Genomic DNA, 16,868 nt, shown 5'->3' on the forward strand with positions numbered 1-16,868 from the left:
TGCAGGACGTTGAATTGGATTTCGTACCCCATGTTTCGGTCATGATAGGGATATGAAAAACTGTCAAACAATTTTCACCCTTTTATATCCTCGAATCGACAACGAGGTTCCATTATACGTTGGGCCGAGTATAATTGAGCCGTTCCAGATTGTAAAACTGGCATTAAACAGATTTTATTGTCGGTTTCTAGATACCCATTCGTCATTTGCTGCCCATACGGATATACATTATACACTTTTCATTGTTCCCCAAAACATTACGTTGAATATTTCGCAAACTTTAATCTCCACGAGATAACTTTGATTTTGACATCGAATAGAATTTAAAATTTATTTAAAACTCGGAGATAATAAAACTTTCGACAATCTGGTGGGAGTTTTAATTTGAATTTAAGTTCGATTACAAATATAGTATTCATTTGAAGATGCTGTCAACAGTTACAATTCCTTTTCTACCTTCATGAGGAAATTTTGTTACTTTCAGTAATTAGAATTGCTTTTTATGTCTATTGAAATAGCAATTTCACTCCGAACTTGACAAAGTTTCAGGCTTCAATTGAAATTCAATTAAAGTTTCCACGTATTTTCCATGAACATTAAATTTTTAGATTTCAAATCAATCGGCAATTGTGCTTGAAGAATTCATTCTCCAATCCAGATTAGAGACGAGGTTGAAATTGGTAACATGAACGCAACGAAACATTCAAAAAAATCATTACTTTGCAATTTTTAAGTGATTTTACAAGATTTGGGTTTTCAAAACATTATCACGTAATGCATTATTACGGCTTAATAAATTTCGGACAATCCTGAAGTTATGAAAAAACGATTATTCCTGAATATTCGTTATTCCGCTAACGTTAATAACTACAAACCCATGATCAAAGATCGAATCCTGGGCAAAAAGTTCAATGCCACGGTTAAAAAAATCGATAGGAATTACAATAAAAATGCAATAATGATAAAAGATGAACAGAAACTTTGAGTTCTCGTCGTATTCACTTTTGCGACCATAATAAAATCGTTGGCGCGAATGAGCTTTTCGTCGTTCTCCTTCGTTGATTGTGACTGTAATGAATTATCCGCGGGTTATTAATGAGTGTTATTACGGGGCGTGTGCGGAGGCACCGGATTTGACTGCAACTGCAGATCAAGCCGTATAATACACGCGAACGCAAACGCAAACACGTAGAGCTAGGGGGGCAAATACGAGCCGCCGCGCCGCGCAAGCTGCGTCTAATTCTGATTTAGATTCACCGCGTAGTAGCTGCGGATAGGCCATGCAGGGGCGGCCGTGTTCCCGGCGGTCCAGGAGCAGCGCGTGTCCTGCAAACCGGGTCCCGCATCCCGTTCAGGAAGCGGCCATAATTTAGCCTCAGTCCGGGTTAATCGTTGTAATTCCTTGATTTAATACCGAGTCACCGCGAATATCCCCCACGTCCGCCGCACCGCCGGCTGAATAATCGTTACTTTTCAGATCACGCTCATGCCCAATGGATGCAGGGTTTGTCTACGACGAGTTTCACCGACTCCCCGTTCCACCGGCCCCCGAATCATCGGGGACAACGGCGTTGACGAATCGCGCAAATAATCACGCTTTGTGGAAAAAAGTTTCACCTGTTCTTTCAAAATTTTACAATATATTAGGTATCGTTAGGATAAGAATTCAAATATTGGTCGAATTGTAACGCAAAATTTGTACAAGTGACATTAAATTTGTATTCTCAGTTAACTATACTTTTTACTACATCATTTATATAGATTCATTGTTGTAGTATTGTCAGAGTATCAATTATTGTAATCTAGAAGAACATCGAGATATACTAGACTTTATGATTATTCATGTAAAGCTCATTTTCATTCTGTCCGCAGAAATGTATTTTTTCATCATTGGGGAAAACGGCGTTGACGAATCGCCCAAATAATCACGCTTTGTGGAAAAAAGTTTCACCTGTTTTTTCAAAATTTTACAAAATATTAGGTATCGTTAGGATAAGAATTCAAATATTGGTCGAATTGTAACGCAAAATTTGTACAAGTGACATTAAATTTGTATTCTCAGTTAACTACACTTTTTACTTCGTCATTTATATAGATTTATTGTTGTACTATTGTCAGAATATGAATTATTGTAATCTAGAAGAACAATGAGATATACCTACTAGATTCTATGATTATGCATGTAAAGTTCATTTTCATTCTGTCCGCAGAAATGTATATTTTCATTGTGGTGAAAAAAATAAAATAAATAAAACAGTCGAAAGAAAATTACATTTACTTTATTATTTTTCAGGAGAATATGAATACTGTGAACGTAAAATTTACAAAAAAATAATCGAAAATTGACACGAAATATATGTAAATTTTTTTAAGACAAGTTGCTGCAGTTTTTAGTGAAATTTTTTTATTTACACTTATAATTGTAACTTGCATTGATACCTGAAATAAAAAATTCATCTAATATTGATATACAACCTCTGAGAAAAGTCTTTCACTCATTTAAAATCCAAAAATCCGATCCAAATCCAATCAAAATCAAATTTCCACTAGTCGACAACGAAAAATAGAAGAACATGATAGGAATGATAATAAAATTATTAGATATACACGTAAAATTGAAAGTTCGATCACATGCTCATTGGCTTGGGATTTCAATTCAACTTCTAAGTAATAATAATTTCATTTGCAGCGTAATGTGAAAAATTGCGGAGCACATAATTAATATGCCTACAAGAGAGTAAGGAAAAAAGACAAATTCAAGTGGTCAGAAAATAACAGAAAACATTTATTTTCTCCTCACGTAAAAAATAAAGAAATGAAATATGGAGTAAAAATGGAGTAACAAAGGAGTCAGTCGAGCGTGTTTCTGCACAACCAGCTGCCCGAACCACGTTATGCGAATTATTATTCCGTTGGTCCAGCATCGCGAATTTTTCCTCGTATCGAGCAGCCAGAGCGCAGACAAACTTTCCTTTAACTTCGCGTTAAGCGGGATTCGCGAATCGCGAAAACTCTCAACCCAGCAGCAGAGCCTACCTGAAATTTTTCCTCTCTCTTTCTCTCAGCTGCAGTCTCTTTCGGAATTCCTGCTCTTGCTGTAGTTGTTACTCATGGTGAACTCACCCAGCTTTGATTCGATCGTTTATGAAAAGCACTGCACCCTTAGCAGAACCGTCACACCGATTTCCAGATTTTCGTGAAACGCGTTTCCACTCATGCGTGTTTCTGTAGTCAAGCTCTTAACGAAGCTCGACGATTAACAAATAAGGAACATCGAAATGAAACCGTACCCTACAAATTATTTGTGAAAAATTGTATGAAAAAAAATTTGATACACTCATTAATTTACGGTAAAGTTTACTCTCCTGATTTTATCCGAATTGTTAAATTTTTTTTTCAAATTCTTGCAATCTTAATTATACAATAATCCTAATACATCAGTATCAGGTATTATTCTTTCAAACTTTTCGTCTCTTTCAGACACTCTTGTCTTTTTTACCTTGAGAATTTCTCTCTGTCGTTACTTTCGAATCAAAATTACCATAATCAATAAGGAGAAAAAAAAATCCGCTCATGGAATGAGAAAATTATCGCAATACTGCAGAAAAATTTCTCTTAGTGCTTTGAAAAATTGAAAAGAATTATAATGCACGTGAAACATCTTTTGCATAGATTGAATTTGCGGAAAAAATTTTACTCTGGGAATGTAATTTGCGAATGGATGTATATAAAATGAGTTGCAGCGGCGAGTGAGGTGAAAGGAAGGGAGCAGGCAGGGAAGAGAGGCTGTGAATCTTTATTCTATTAGCCTTTATCTCTCGTTCGCTACTCCAGGAGAGTTAACAGTCCTGGTTCTGGCGCAGGAGACTCCGGGAACAACATCGAGGACGGCAAGACACTGGTGGAATACGGATAAAATATTCATTATTCCTTCGGCTAATCCGATTGCTGATCAGTTAAGGAAAAACGTTGGGGTCGCCGGGTTAGGCGGTGTGTGTCTAACTTTTATCTCGGGAATTTGTATCCACCGCTTCGGATCGGCAGCCAAGTCAAAGTGCCTCGAAAATGCAATGATTCAAAGTTTACTTAATTTTTTTTCTTCTCATCTTCAATCAAAATGAAATATTCAGATGTAATTTTAGAAACAGTAGATTATTCAATCGTACTCCGTTTTTACATTCTCTCGAAAATAGTAGCAAACACTTTTCATCCAGGAGTGGAATATTTTTAATGGCACTTTTTTACAACACAACCAGAACTTAAAATCCACGGTTTTGTTTGTTGAATTTTGTGAGAAGAGATTCTGAGAATTTTTCGGTCTTATGATGATAGTTGTAATATGGTTCAAACTTTTGTTTTAAGATATTCTTGTTTGAGTATAAACGGTAACTGCGTTCTAATGTTGGTGTCGCAATGCTTTGATATTATCACTCGGAACTTTTGAAATATCCTACCATTTCCGAACACCTCCAACCATCCTATTTACCTATATTACTAGATTAGCTATTATATGAAAAGAGAAGAATTATTCACTTCGAAATGGGATTCTATTCGACGCGCGCTCGATGTATTCCATAACATTAGTATTCCTAATTATTTCAACAACTTTTCATTTGCTCTCTCGATCTTGAATTTTCGTAGGCATATAACCAAAACGCTGTTCTAGCTAGTCGAGAGTGAAGTATCTACGTTGGGTAGAGAAGCAAAATTGTTTTTCGAAAAGTATTCGGATGGAAAAAAATTCAGAGTAACTGTAATACATCACGGATGCGCTAATTTTGAACGAGATGAAATGGATGCTTCGTATATGAGATAGTATTTAACGCTGCGTAGTGATTTAAAGACCTAAAAAGGTGATAGGAAGAGAAAGAACGAAGCTTCTTAACACTTCGAGTGTATTTTAACACACATTTGAAAGATACGAGCAAAATTTTTCATCATCCAACTGTCGCAGAACGGCAGCGTTATCGGCTGACCCGTTAAGTAAAGGATATATCTTCAGTCAACGGCTGACCATCGAAGGGCCTGGCCGCTTGAGTCTGGAATCGGCAGGACAGATAAGGTGTGTATTTCTTGTATGAAATGTGAACACTAGAATCATTATACATCATATCATATCATCATACATCATACATCATACATCGTACATCATACATCATACATCATACATCATACATCATCATACCTAGTATTACAGTTCGAAACCAAAGTTTGAATTTTCGGATGTTCGGAAAGTGACGTCACCAATCTAAAATCGGCTAGCCGAGTTCCTCAGTCTGGTAACAACCGCGCAGTAGAGCGGACGGTTGAGAGTCGCGCTCCGCAAACTTCGAGTACCGGGTTCTCAACCTCCCGGATCCCGCGCTTCGGGTCCGCTACGTATTTCGAGTACCGGGTTCTCAACCTCCCGGATCCCGCGCTTCGGGTCCGCTACGCGGTGAAACTCGACTTCCAGGATAAGCGCTCCGTGGTTCCTGGTTCACGTTTACAATAAATTATTTCAATTCGTTTTTCGCGCAAGCTGAAATTCAGTAGCTGTCAGTCCGCTAATAAAATTTCTCGACTTCCAGGATAAGCGCTCCGTGGTTCCTGGTTCACGTTTACAATAAATTATTTCAATTCGTTTTTCGCGCAAGCTGAAATTCAGTAGCTGTCAGTCCGCTAATAAAATTTCTCGACTTCCAGGATAAGCGCTCCGTGGTTCCTGGTTCACGTTTACAATAAATTATTTCAATTCGTTTTTCGCGCAAGCTGAAATTCAGTAGCTGTCAGTCCGCTAATAAAATTTCTCGACTTCCAGGATAAGCGCTCCGTGGTTCCTGGTTCACGTTTACAATAAATTATTTCAATTCGTTTTTCGCGCAAGCTGAAATTCAGTAGCTGTCAGTCCGCTAATAAAATTTCTCGACTTCCAGGATAAGCGCTCCGTGGTTCCTGGTTCACGTTTACAATGAATTATTTCAATTCGTTTTTCGCGCAAGCTGAAATTCAGTAGCTGTCAGTCCGCTAATAAAATTTCTCGACTTCCAGGATAAGCGCTCCGTGGTTCCTGGTTCACGTTTACAATAAATTATTTCAATTCGTTTTTCGCGCAAGCTGAAATTCAGTAGCTGTCGGTCCGCTAATGAAATTTCTCGACTTCCAGGATAAGCGCTCCGTGGTTCCTAGTTCACGTTTACAACAAATTATTTCAATTCGTTTTTCGCGCAAGCTGAAATTCAGTAGCTGTCGGTGCGCTAATAAAATTTCTCGACTTCCAGGATAAGCGCTCCGTGGTTCCTGGTTCACGTTCACAATAAATTATTTCAATTCGTTTTTCGCGCACGCCCAAATTCAGTAGCTGTCGGTGCGCTAATAAAATTTCTCGACTTCCAGGATAAGCGCTCCGTGGTTCCTGGTTCACGTTTACAACAAATTATTTCAATTCGTTTTTCGCGCAAGCTGAAATTCAGTAGCTGTCGGTGCGCTAATAAAATTTCTCGACTTCCAGGATAAGCGCTCCGTGGTTCCTGGTTCACGTTTACAACAAATTATTTCAATTCGTTTTTCGCGCAACCCCAAATTCGGTAGCTGTCAGTACGCTAATAAAATTTCTGTAACTTTACAATCTTCTCATAATCTTTCTGGTAGATAATATCGATAAAAAAATTATATCAAACCTTACACATTATTTTTGATTTGTTCTTATGCTGAAAATATTTATTAGTATTCGTGGTATAACTCGAGGTGGTTGGCGGTGGTCGGAGGTGGACGAGGAGGAGGACGAGGAGGACGAGGATTTGTGCTGGGTGAGTAAAACACTTTTATAATATTTGATGGCAATTGTAATTATATTTCATCTGAAATATTACAAACTTGTCACGTTCACAATAAATTATTTCAATTCATTTTTCGTGCAAGCACATATTCAGTAGCTATGAATAATCTTATACAATTTATTATATTATTAATTAATTAATTAATATTCTTATAATATTTGATGGCAATTGTAATTATATTTCATCTGAAATATTACAAACTTGTCACGTTTACAATAAATTATTTCAATTCATTTTTCGTGCAAGCACATATTCAGTAGCTATGAATAATCTTATACAATTTATTACATTATTAATGAATTGATCAATTACATTAATCCTTACACAATATTTTTGATATGTTCCTATACTAAAAATATTCATTACTATTCCAGGTATTACCCAAGGTGGTCGGAGCCGGACGAGGAGGAGGACCAGGTGGACGAGGAGGAGGACGAGGTGGACGAGGAGCAGGCGGAGTGGGTCGTGGGAGAGGACCTCTCCTCTCCTCAGAGGAGGGGAGGGGGCGGGGCAGGGAAGGGGGAGAGGTGGGCGGGGAGGGGGAAGGGAAGGGAAGGGAAGGGAAGGGGCGGGGCGAGGAGGGGGAGGGGGGGCGGGGCGGGGGAGGGCAGGAGGGCGGGAGGGAGGGAGGGAGGGAGGGAGGGAGGGCGGGCGGGAGGGTGGGCGGGAGGGAGAGAGTGGAGGACGGATGTCGATGCAAGCCCTTTAAAGTTAATAGAGCAGTACCGCCCCCCTACACGCCCGCCCGCCCTCCCTCCCTCCCTCCCGCCCTCCCACCCTCCCGCCCTCCCGCCCTCCCGCCCTCCCGCCCTCCCCCTCCCCCTCCCCTTCCCCCTCCTCTCCCCCTCCCCCCCTCCCCTCCCCCACCCCTTCCCTTCCCTTCCCTTCCCTTCCCTTCCCTTCCCTTCCCTTCCCCCTCCCCGCCCACCTCTCCCCCTTCCCTGCCCCGCCCCCTCCCCTCCTCTGAGGAGAGGAGAGGTCCTCTCCCACGACCCACTCCGCCTGCTCCTCGTCCACCTCGTCCTCCTCCTCGTCTACCTGGTCCTCCTCCTTGTCCGGCTCCGACCACCTGGGGTAATACCTGGAATAGTAATGAATATTTTTAGTATAGGAACATATCAAAAATATTGTGTAAGGATTAATGTAATTGATCAATTCATTAATAATGTAATAAATTGTATAAGATTATTCATAGCTACTGAATATGTGCTTGCACGAAAAATGAATTGAAATAATTTATTGTAAACGTGACAAGTTTGTAATATTTCAGATGAAATATAATTACAATTGCCATCAAATATTATAAGAATATTAATCAATTAATTAATAATATAATAAATTGTATAAGATTATTCATAGCTACTGAATATGTGCTTACACGAAAAATGAATTGAAATAATTTACTGTAAAAGTGACAAGTTTGTAATATTTCAGATGAAATATAATTACAATTGCCATCAAATATTATAAAAGTGTTTTACTCACCCAGCACAAATCCTCGCCCTCCTCGTCCTCCTCCTCGTCCACCTCCGACCACCTTCAACCACCTCAGGTTATACCTTGAATAGTAATAAATATTTTCAGTATAAGAACACATCGAAAATTTTGTGTAAGGATTAATATAATTGAGTTATTGATTAAATAATTAATTGATAGTATAATAAATTGTATAAGATTATTCATAGCTACTAGATATGTGCTAGCACGAAAAATGAATTGAAATAATTTATTGTGAACGTGACAAGTTTGTAATATTCCAGATGAAATATAATTACAATTGCCATTAAATATTATAGGAATATTAATCAATTAATTAATAATATAATAAATTGAATAAGCTTATTCATAGCTACTGAAATTGTGCTTGCGCAAAAAATGAATTGAAATAATTCAATGTAAACATGAGAAGTTTGAAAAATTTCAGATAAAATATAATTACAATTGCCATGAAATATTATAAAAGTGTTTTACTCACCGAGCACAAATCCTCGTCCCCCTCCTCCTGAATCACCGAGATTACCCGCAACCACCCCTAACTACCTCCAACGAAAACCGCCAACCACCTCGAGTTATACCTCGAATACTAATAAATATTTTCAGCGTGAGAACAAATCAAAAATAATGTGTAAGGTTTGATATAATTTTTTTAACGACATATTTTACCAAAAAGATTATGAGAAGATTGTAAAGTTATAGAAATGTTATTAGCGCACCGACAGCTACTGAATTTGGGCGTGCGCGAAGAACGAATTGAAATAATTTATTGTTAACATGAATCAGGAACCACGGAGCGCTTATCCTGGAAGTCGAGAAATTTTATTAGCGCACCGACAGCTACTGAATTTCAGCTTGCGCGAAAAACGAATTGAAATAATTTATTGTAAACGTGAACCAGGAACCACGGAGCGCTTATCCTGGAAGTCGAGAAATTTTATTAGCGGACTGACAGCTACTGAATTTCAGCTTGCGCGAAAAACGAATTGAAATAATTCATTGTAAACGTGAACCAGGAACCACGGAGCGCTTATCCTGGAAGTCGAGAAATTTTATTAGCGCACCGACAGCTACTGAATTTCAGCTTGCGCGAAAAACGAATTGAAATAATTTGTTGTAAACGTGAACTAGGAACCACGGAGCGCTTATCCTGGAAGTCGAGAAATTTCATTAGCGGACCGACAGCTACTGAATTTCAGCTTGCGCGAAAAACGAATTGAAATAATTTATTGTAAACATGAACCAGGAACCACGGAGCGCTTATCCTGGAAGTCGAGAAATTTTATTAGCGCACCGACAGCTACTGAATTTCAGCTTGCGCGAAAAACGAATTGAAATAATTTGTTGTAAACGTGAACCAGGAACCACGGAGCGCTTATCCTGGAAGTCGAGAAATTTTATTAGCGCACCGACAGCTACTGAATTTCAGCTTGCGCGAAAAACGAATTGAAATAATTTGTTGTAAACGTGAACTAGGAACCACGGAGCGCTTATCCTGGAAGTCGAGAAATTTCATTAGCGGACCGACAGCTACTGAATTTCAGCTTGCGCGAAAAACGAATTGAAATAATTTATTGTAAACATGAACCAGGAACCACGGAGCGCTTATCCTGGAAGTCGAGAAATTTTATTAGCGCACCGACAGCTACTGAATTTCAGCTTGCGCGAAAAACGAATTGAAATAATTTGTTGTAAACGTGAACTAGGAACCACGGAGCGCTTATCCTGGAAGTCGAGAAATTTTATTAGCGGACCGACAGCTACTGAATTTCAGCTTGCGCGAAAAACGAATTGAAATAATTTATTGTAAACGTGAACCAGGAACCACGGAGCGCTTATCCTGGAAGTCGAGAAATTTTATTAGCGGACTGACAGCTACTGAATTTCAGCTTGCGCGAAAAACGAATTGAAATAATTTATTGTAAACGTGAACCAGGAACCACGGAGCGCTTATCCTGGAAGTCGAGAAATTTTATTAGCGGACTGACAGCTACTGAATTTCAGCTTGCGCGAAAAACGAATTGAAATAATTTATTGTAAACGTGAACCAGGAACCACGGAGCGCTTATCCTGGAAGTCGAGAAATTTTATTAGCGGACTGACAGCTACTGAATTTCAGCTTGCGCGAAAAACGAATTGAAATAATTTATTGTAAACGTGAACCAGGAACCACGGAGCGCTTATCCTGGAAGTCGAGAAATTTTATTAGCGGACTGACAGCTACTGAATTTCAGCTTGCGCGAAAAACGAATTGAAATAATTTATTGTAAACGTGAACCAGGAACCACGGAGCGCTTATCCTGGAAGTCGAGAAATTTTATTAGCGGACTAACAGCTACTGAATTTCAGCTTGCGCGAAAAACGAATTGAAATAATTTATTGTAAACGTGAACCAGGAACCACGGAGCGCTTATCCTGGAAGTCGAGTTTCACCGCGTAGCGGACCCGAAGCGCGGGATCCGGGAGGTTGAGAACCCGGTACTCGAAATACGTAGCGGACCCGAAGCGCGGGATCCGGGAGGTTGAGAACCCGGTACTCGAAGTTTGCGGAGCGCGACTCTCAACCGTCCGCTCTACTGCGCGGTTGTTACCAGACTGAGGAACTCGGCTAGCCGATTTTAGATTGGTGACGTCACTTTCCGAACATCCGAAAATTCAAACTTTGGTTTCGAACTGTAATACTAGGTATGATGATGTATGATGTATGATGTATGATGTATGATGTACGATGTATGATGTATGATGTATGATGATATGATATGATGTATAATGATTCTAGTGTTCACATTTCATACAAGAAATACACACCTTATCTGTCCTGCCGATTCCAGACTCAAGCGGCCAGGCCCTTCGATGGTCAGCCGTTGACTGAAGATATATCCTTTACTTAACGGGTCAGCCGATAACGCTGCCGTTCTGCGACAGTTGGATGATGAAAAATTTTGCTCGTATCTTTCAAATGTGTGTTAAAATACACTCGAAGTGTTAAGAAGCTTCGTTCTTTCTCTTCCTATCACCTTTTTAGGTCTTTAAATCACTACGCAGCGTTAAATACTATCTCATATACGAAGCATCCATTTCATCTCGTTCAAAATTAGCGCATCCGTGATGTATTACAGTTACTCTGAATTTTTTTCCATCCGAATACTTTTCGAAAAACAATTTTGCTTCTCTACCCAACGTAGATACTTCACTCTCGACTAGCTAGAACAGCGTTTTGGTTATATGCCTACGAAAATTCAAGATCGAGAGAGCAAATGAAAAGTTGTTGAAATAATTAGGAATACTAATGTTGTGGAATACATCGAGCGCGCGTCGAATAGAATCCCATTTCGAAGTGAATAATTCTTCTCTTTTCATATAATAGCTAATCTAGTAATATAGGTAAATAGGATGGTTGGAGGTGTTCGGAAATGGTAGGACATTTCAAAAGTTAAGGCTGACACCCACTGCACCGCGGCGGACCGCGGCGCACCGCCGAAATATTCCCAACCTGGAACTCGCGAAAAATTGCCGCGGTCCGCCGCCGTCTAGTGTGAACACCTATATGGATAACTGTATGAGCGAAAATTTCGCCGCCGTCCGCCGCCGTCCGCCGCGGTCTAGTCGGCGTCAGCCTTAAAACAACGAAAGAAGAAAAATTTCTAGCAATAACTCGCGTATCGCTTAATAGCCGTCAAGGTTAACCCTGCGAAATGAAGGCCGCACGCGAAAAGCTCGGCAACCTTCGTCATCGTCTACGCAATCGTTGAGCCATTCCTCAACGTCGACACAACTCGATACCGCATTGTTTTTAATTCTTACCAGACAGATCGATTCTCACCTAAAAGTATTTTGTTTGAATTGAAATCGTTTGTCGAGCCTTTCTTGATATTAAAAGTTTTCATTCAATCAATTTTCCCCAATCTTTCTATAATAGTTTGATCAATTTTTTTGTTTACAGCTGTGATCAGTGAAAAAAAGAATTTTGCGATTCTAGTACGCACGAAATATTAAAATACCACGTAAACTCTTAGTTCTATGTAAATCTAGTAAACTGAAATGTGAAACAATTAAAAGAGGAATAAGGAGGAAGAAAAAGTTGTAAGAACAGCGTAAGCGCACTTTTTTTGTATTGCAAGAAGGAAAACGAAGAAACAAATTATTTCGAGTATACATTGACGTAGAGAGGCTGGTGATAATTGGAATGTAAATTAATGTATAAGTTCGAATGAATATCATTAAGCGGGCTTAATTCCGAGCCGACCCCTTCTTTTTCACCCCTCAGCTCCCTTCTATTCTCCTCGCCTTTCCACAACGACTGCGCAGAACTTAATAGCTGGGAGCTCGACAATTAACGGTTGGGCTAAACGGTTGAGTGTATACGTATTGCGTGTATACGCCGAGACCTGTTGTGTACAAGCGTATATATATGCGAGGCATGCTGGTGAGTAAGGGTGGATACGAGCGAGCTTTACTTCGGGCTCGTTACTAATTCCTGTGGGGGAGAAGCGGCGGTATAGCGGCGATTTAAATTAACAGAAACTGCCGGAAAGCTACACCGTTTCGTACTCTATTCGAACGTGTTATCGTAAAAAAAGTACCCAAGAATCACGTTCGGCTAATTTCATTTCAGCATCAGTATCAGTGTCGATGTTTATTAAGGCCCATGGCAATATTGGACGACTTTGAATTATCTGTCTCGAAAAAGTTCAACAAATACGAAGACAAAAGACTTGAACGGGAGAAATTCAATACTTATAGCAAGAGAAACAGAGAAACAATAAACACAAGTACAGCGATAAAAAAGAATAATAATAATAATAAGTACTGAGCAGCGACGAGGCGGAAAGCATGGTAAAAGTATGGAGATGTAGGTCAGGTTACATAAAATATTAAAACGGAAAATAAAATGAAAAGTAAAATAAATAAAACCACCTAACTAAAAATTCAAATTAAAGTCATGATTAATTTCATGATATATATGTATATATTGTAAAATTAATGCTTAAAACTGCGTTCCGGTGCAAACATATCAATATTTACCGAGAGTGAGAATAAAATAACGACTAGCTTACTCCTAATCACTTCAGCCACTTTGGAAAATAGATTTTAGACACCTCGGTTCTGCAAAAATAAACATTTAATCTTCCTGAAAGGATATTTACGACCGTTTCGTTGAATCGATCTCCTCGTTTGATCCTGTTTATGATTGGCCTGCCTTTCAAACCACATTCTGCCCTTCTTCTTCACACTCAAATATTCAATTTCGATGATCACTTTTCGGTCCCAAAGCTGGCCATTTTCAAAGCCATGGCCAAACAGCTGCAATTTTAATTCCTGGTAAATCTTGAACGAAATCACGCCCCAGGTTTATCAAATTTACACAATCTAACCTCCGGTTCTCCACTGCGACTGTGCCTCGAATCCTTGAATCGCCTCTGAAATTGTGAATTCCGAAAATCATCTGATAAGCTGTCATTCTACTTCCCCATCAACTCCAGACGGTTTGCCATCCAAGTTTTACAAATTTACACAGTCTAGCAAGCGGTTTTGCAACTGCAGCTCGTCACATCGCGGTTGCAGAAACGCAGCGTTAATGGCTGCTCCATTAGCTGGGAATTGCAAAACAGTGACTTAAGATTAAGCTCGCCATTCCCTCACTCACCTCGGCAATAACGCGCGCGGGTGTCTACCAACCAACGTTCATTTGTGCATCAATTAAACCTCGGAGAGCAAGAGGAAGAAGATCGGTGTTGTCGTTGCCGGGGCGTTTTACGCGGTGTATAATGCCTGCAGCTTGTTGTAACCCGATGTAATTATTCCATCGAAGTGGCATCCACTTGTATAAATTAACCCTGTATATATACACACAATCTCAAGAGCTAACTGGTACAGATTGAGAGACTGGGAACTCCGGCGCTACTTCCGCTTCCTCTTCTGCTTCTGCTTATTCCGCTCTGCAGCAGGTTGACTTGCTAACAGTATTTGCCGTTCGCCTTATTCACATTCTCCCACCCTCCTGTCCTTCCTGTAACGCGACACTGACCCAACCAACTGCGAAAAACCCTCAACCTTTTAACCCCTCGTTCTATTTCCATTGATCGACTTCTTTTTTTACTCCGCTCGCTTCTATTTTATTCCCCGCCGCGGTTTTCACCCTCCGAAATCTGTACCTGTCTCCACTCTCTGTTCGGACTCTTGTTATTTTTATACATTCATTCCTTTTCACTGGTTGGTGGAATTCGTTCCACGGATTGATCCGGCCAGTCCGGACGCTTTGATCCTGTGGTAAAAAATCAAAATATTCCAAGATTATTCTTACAATATTCTCGGTTCAAACGCGGAGCTTCGAGCATGACAGCCTTTTGAAATCGAGGCGAAATTACAACCTCGACTTCTTCCCTGATGCCGAAGAATAAAACATCTTCGAACGACGATATAATATCAATCTCTGCAGAGAACCTTCCGCTCGAAGAGTGAAAGAGGGAAAGAGACGCGTTGCATGTCGGGCAGGAGTCGCGAAAGGGAGGCTGATGCAAGTCAACGAAGACGGTGCAAAATTCCCTCGATTGTATGTTAATGCAACCTCCAGCTCGTTGTGCATAAATATGCAGCGGTGACTGCCGGCAGCAAGCTGAAATGGAATAAGAGAAGGGAGGATTCCCTCCATTCGAGATTCTCGGTATTATTCTTCTTTTTATTCCGCTTTCTATTCTTCTCTCGAGCAATATTCCAAATCATTATATTACGGATAATAAGCGCTGGGTAATCGAACGCCATCGAGATCTTGTGCAGCTTCTGCTGCAGACCGACGAACCACCTGCAGATCAGCTTCCGTACGGTTACGTTTCTTGTAATTATAATTGCAGGTAGATTGCTTTCGCTTTGTTCCGTTTTCACGTAACAAGAATAAGACTCCGTTAAAACTAAAGGATAGAAAGTAACGGTGCGATATAATTCTACCCAAGCTTGCGGCTACTGTTAATTTATTAACGGACCATGATTCCGTAATATCCTGTGAAAATTGGTTTGAGGAATTAGTTTATTTGAAGGAAAATTTTCATTCTCACTATTCCTCCTCAAGAGTAAAAATCTAAATAATATCTTCGAAATTATTAACCGAAATTTTTTATAAAAACCCCAAATTTATACAGAAATTAATTGGTGGATCTTATTCGTAAATGAATCAATTTGGATAATTGTTTTTAAAGAATATATTTAAACAAAAAGGTTGGAGTCAGATCTACATGAGTCAGACCACCCACCACATGTTTTCTATTCGTGCTAGGCGCAAAAACTGCAATCTCAGTATTTTAACTAATTCTACGATCATTGTGACAGGTCAATCTACAATTCTGTGACAAAAAACAGTATACGGCTTATCCAAATTTCTTCATAAAAAATTCCCATCTCCAGCATTTGGCCCCACTTAATTTTTGTAGAATTTGAACAGAGTTCGATCAGTGTATTAATCGAGAACAATTCTTTTTTCTGCTTTTTTTAAACTGCATTTGTGGATATAATTTGTTCGCTGTTTGTGAACTCGAGACAGACGGTATTCGAAATGTAGCGAGCGAATTGAAGGGTGTAAAATTCCACCACGCTATTTCGTTTCGACACTATAATTTGGGGTGTTCCCCTATCTCCCCTCACGCTTTTTACTCGCGTGGTTTTTTTTTCTATAATTTCTCTCGCACGCGAGACGTTTGCGGTGGATTCAACGAAGTACAACGGAAAATACTGCGGTTTGACATACAGGTAGACGAAAGTATAAGGGGCGCGGGGATGAAGCGGTCGTACGACGGTGGCCGTTTGGGGTGCCATTTGCCCGATCATTTTCAGCTCGGAAAGCACTTTGCCCTGAACGTGACGAATGCAGATTTTACCCCTCCTCCGACCTTCGCACCAAGCCCGTCGCCGCGGGTTTGCACGAATCGTCGTAATTGCGCTTGAGAGCTCAGGCGTCATTACGATAACTCTCCATGTGTTTCCAGATTGCGGAAAGATCCAGATCGCGCTCGCAGCGTGTGCTATTCAATTTGAACGACTCGCTGCGGTCGCTTGATTCGTTGGCTGAAGAATATAACCACGGGTGTACGACTGGGAAAATTTTCCCTACGAGCCGGTATATTCGTCAGTCAACGTGGTAAGTCAACGCTTCACGCATCGGACGACTGAAATATCGACGCAAAATATTTCCTGCACGAACTTGTTGTTGACATGAATTGAAAATTTATTTACAATTTTTTCAATACTTTTTTTATATCAACACCGGCTTGGAAATTTTTAATTTCAAGGCCAGTGGAGCCTGCGGAGGTCGTCTCATTTCCTAACAGTGCGGTAAAACGACTTTGGCGCAGGCGCGTAAATGGAATTCTTGATTTCACGCACTAGGAATTTTTTTTGCGGATGCGCACAACTCGAATGCTCGATTTCACACGCTGGGGATTTTTTTAACGCGTGCGCACGATCGAATTACTCAATTTTACCCACCGCGTTATCAAGCGGACGTTACCTAGCCTCAATTTCAGGAGCTGTCAGTGGCACGTTCCATGATTACCAAGTCAAACTTCC

The sequence above is a fragment of the Neodiprion virginianus genome, chromosome 7 (genome assembly GCF_021901495.1).
Source record: "Neodiprion virginianus isolate iyNeoVirg1 chromosome 7, iyNeoVirg1.1, whole genome shotgun sequence".
NCBI classification, from domain to species: Eukaryota; Metazoa; Arthropoda; class Insecta; order Hymenoptera; family Diprionidae; genus Neodiprion; species Neodiprion virginianus.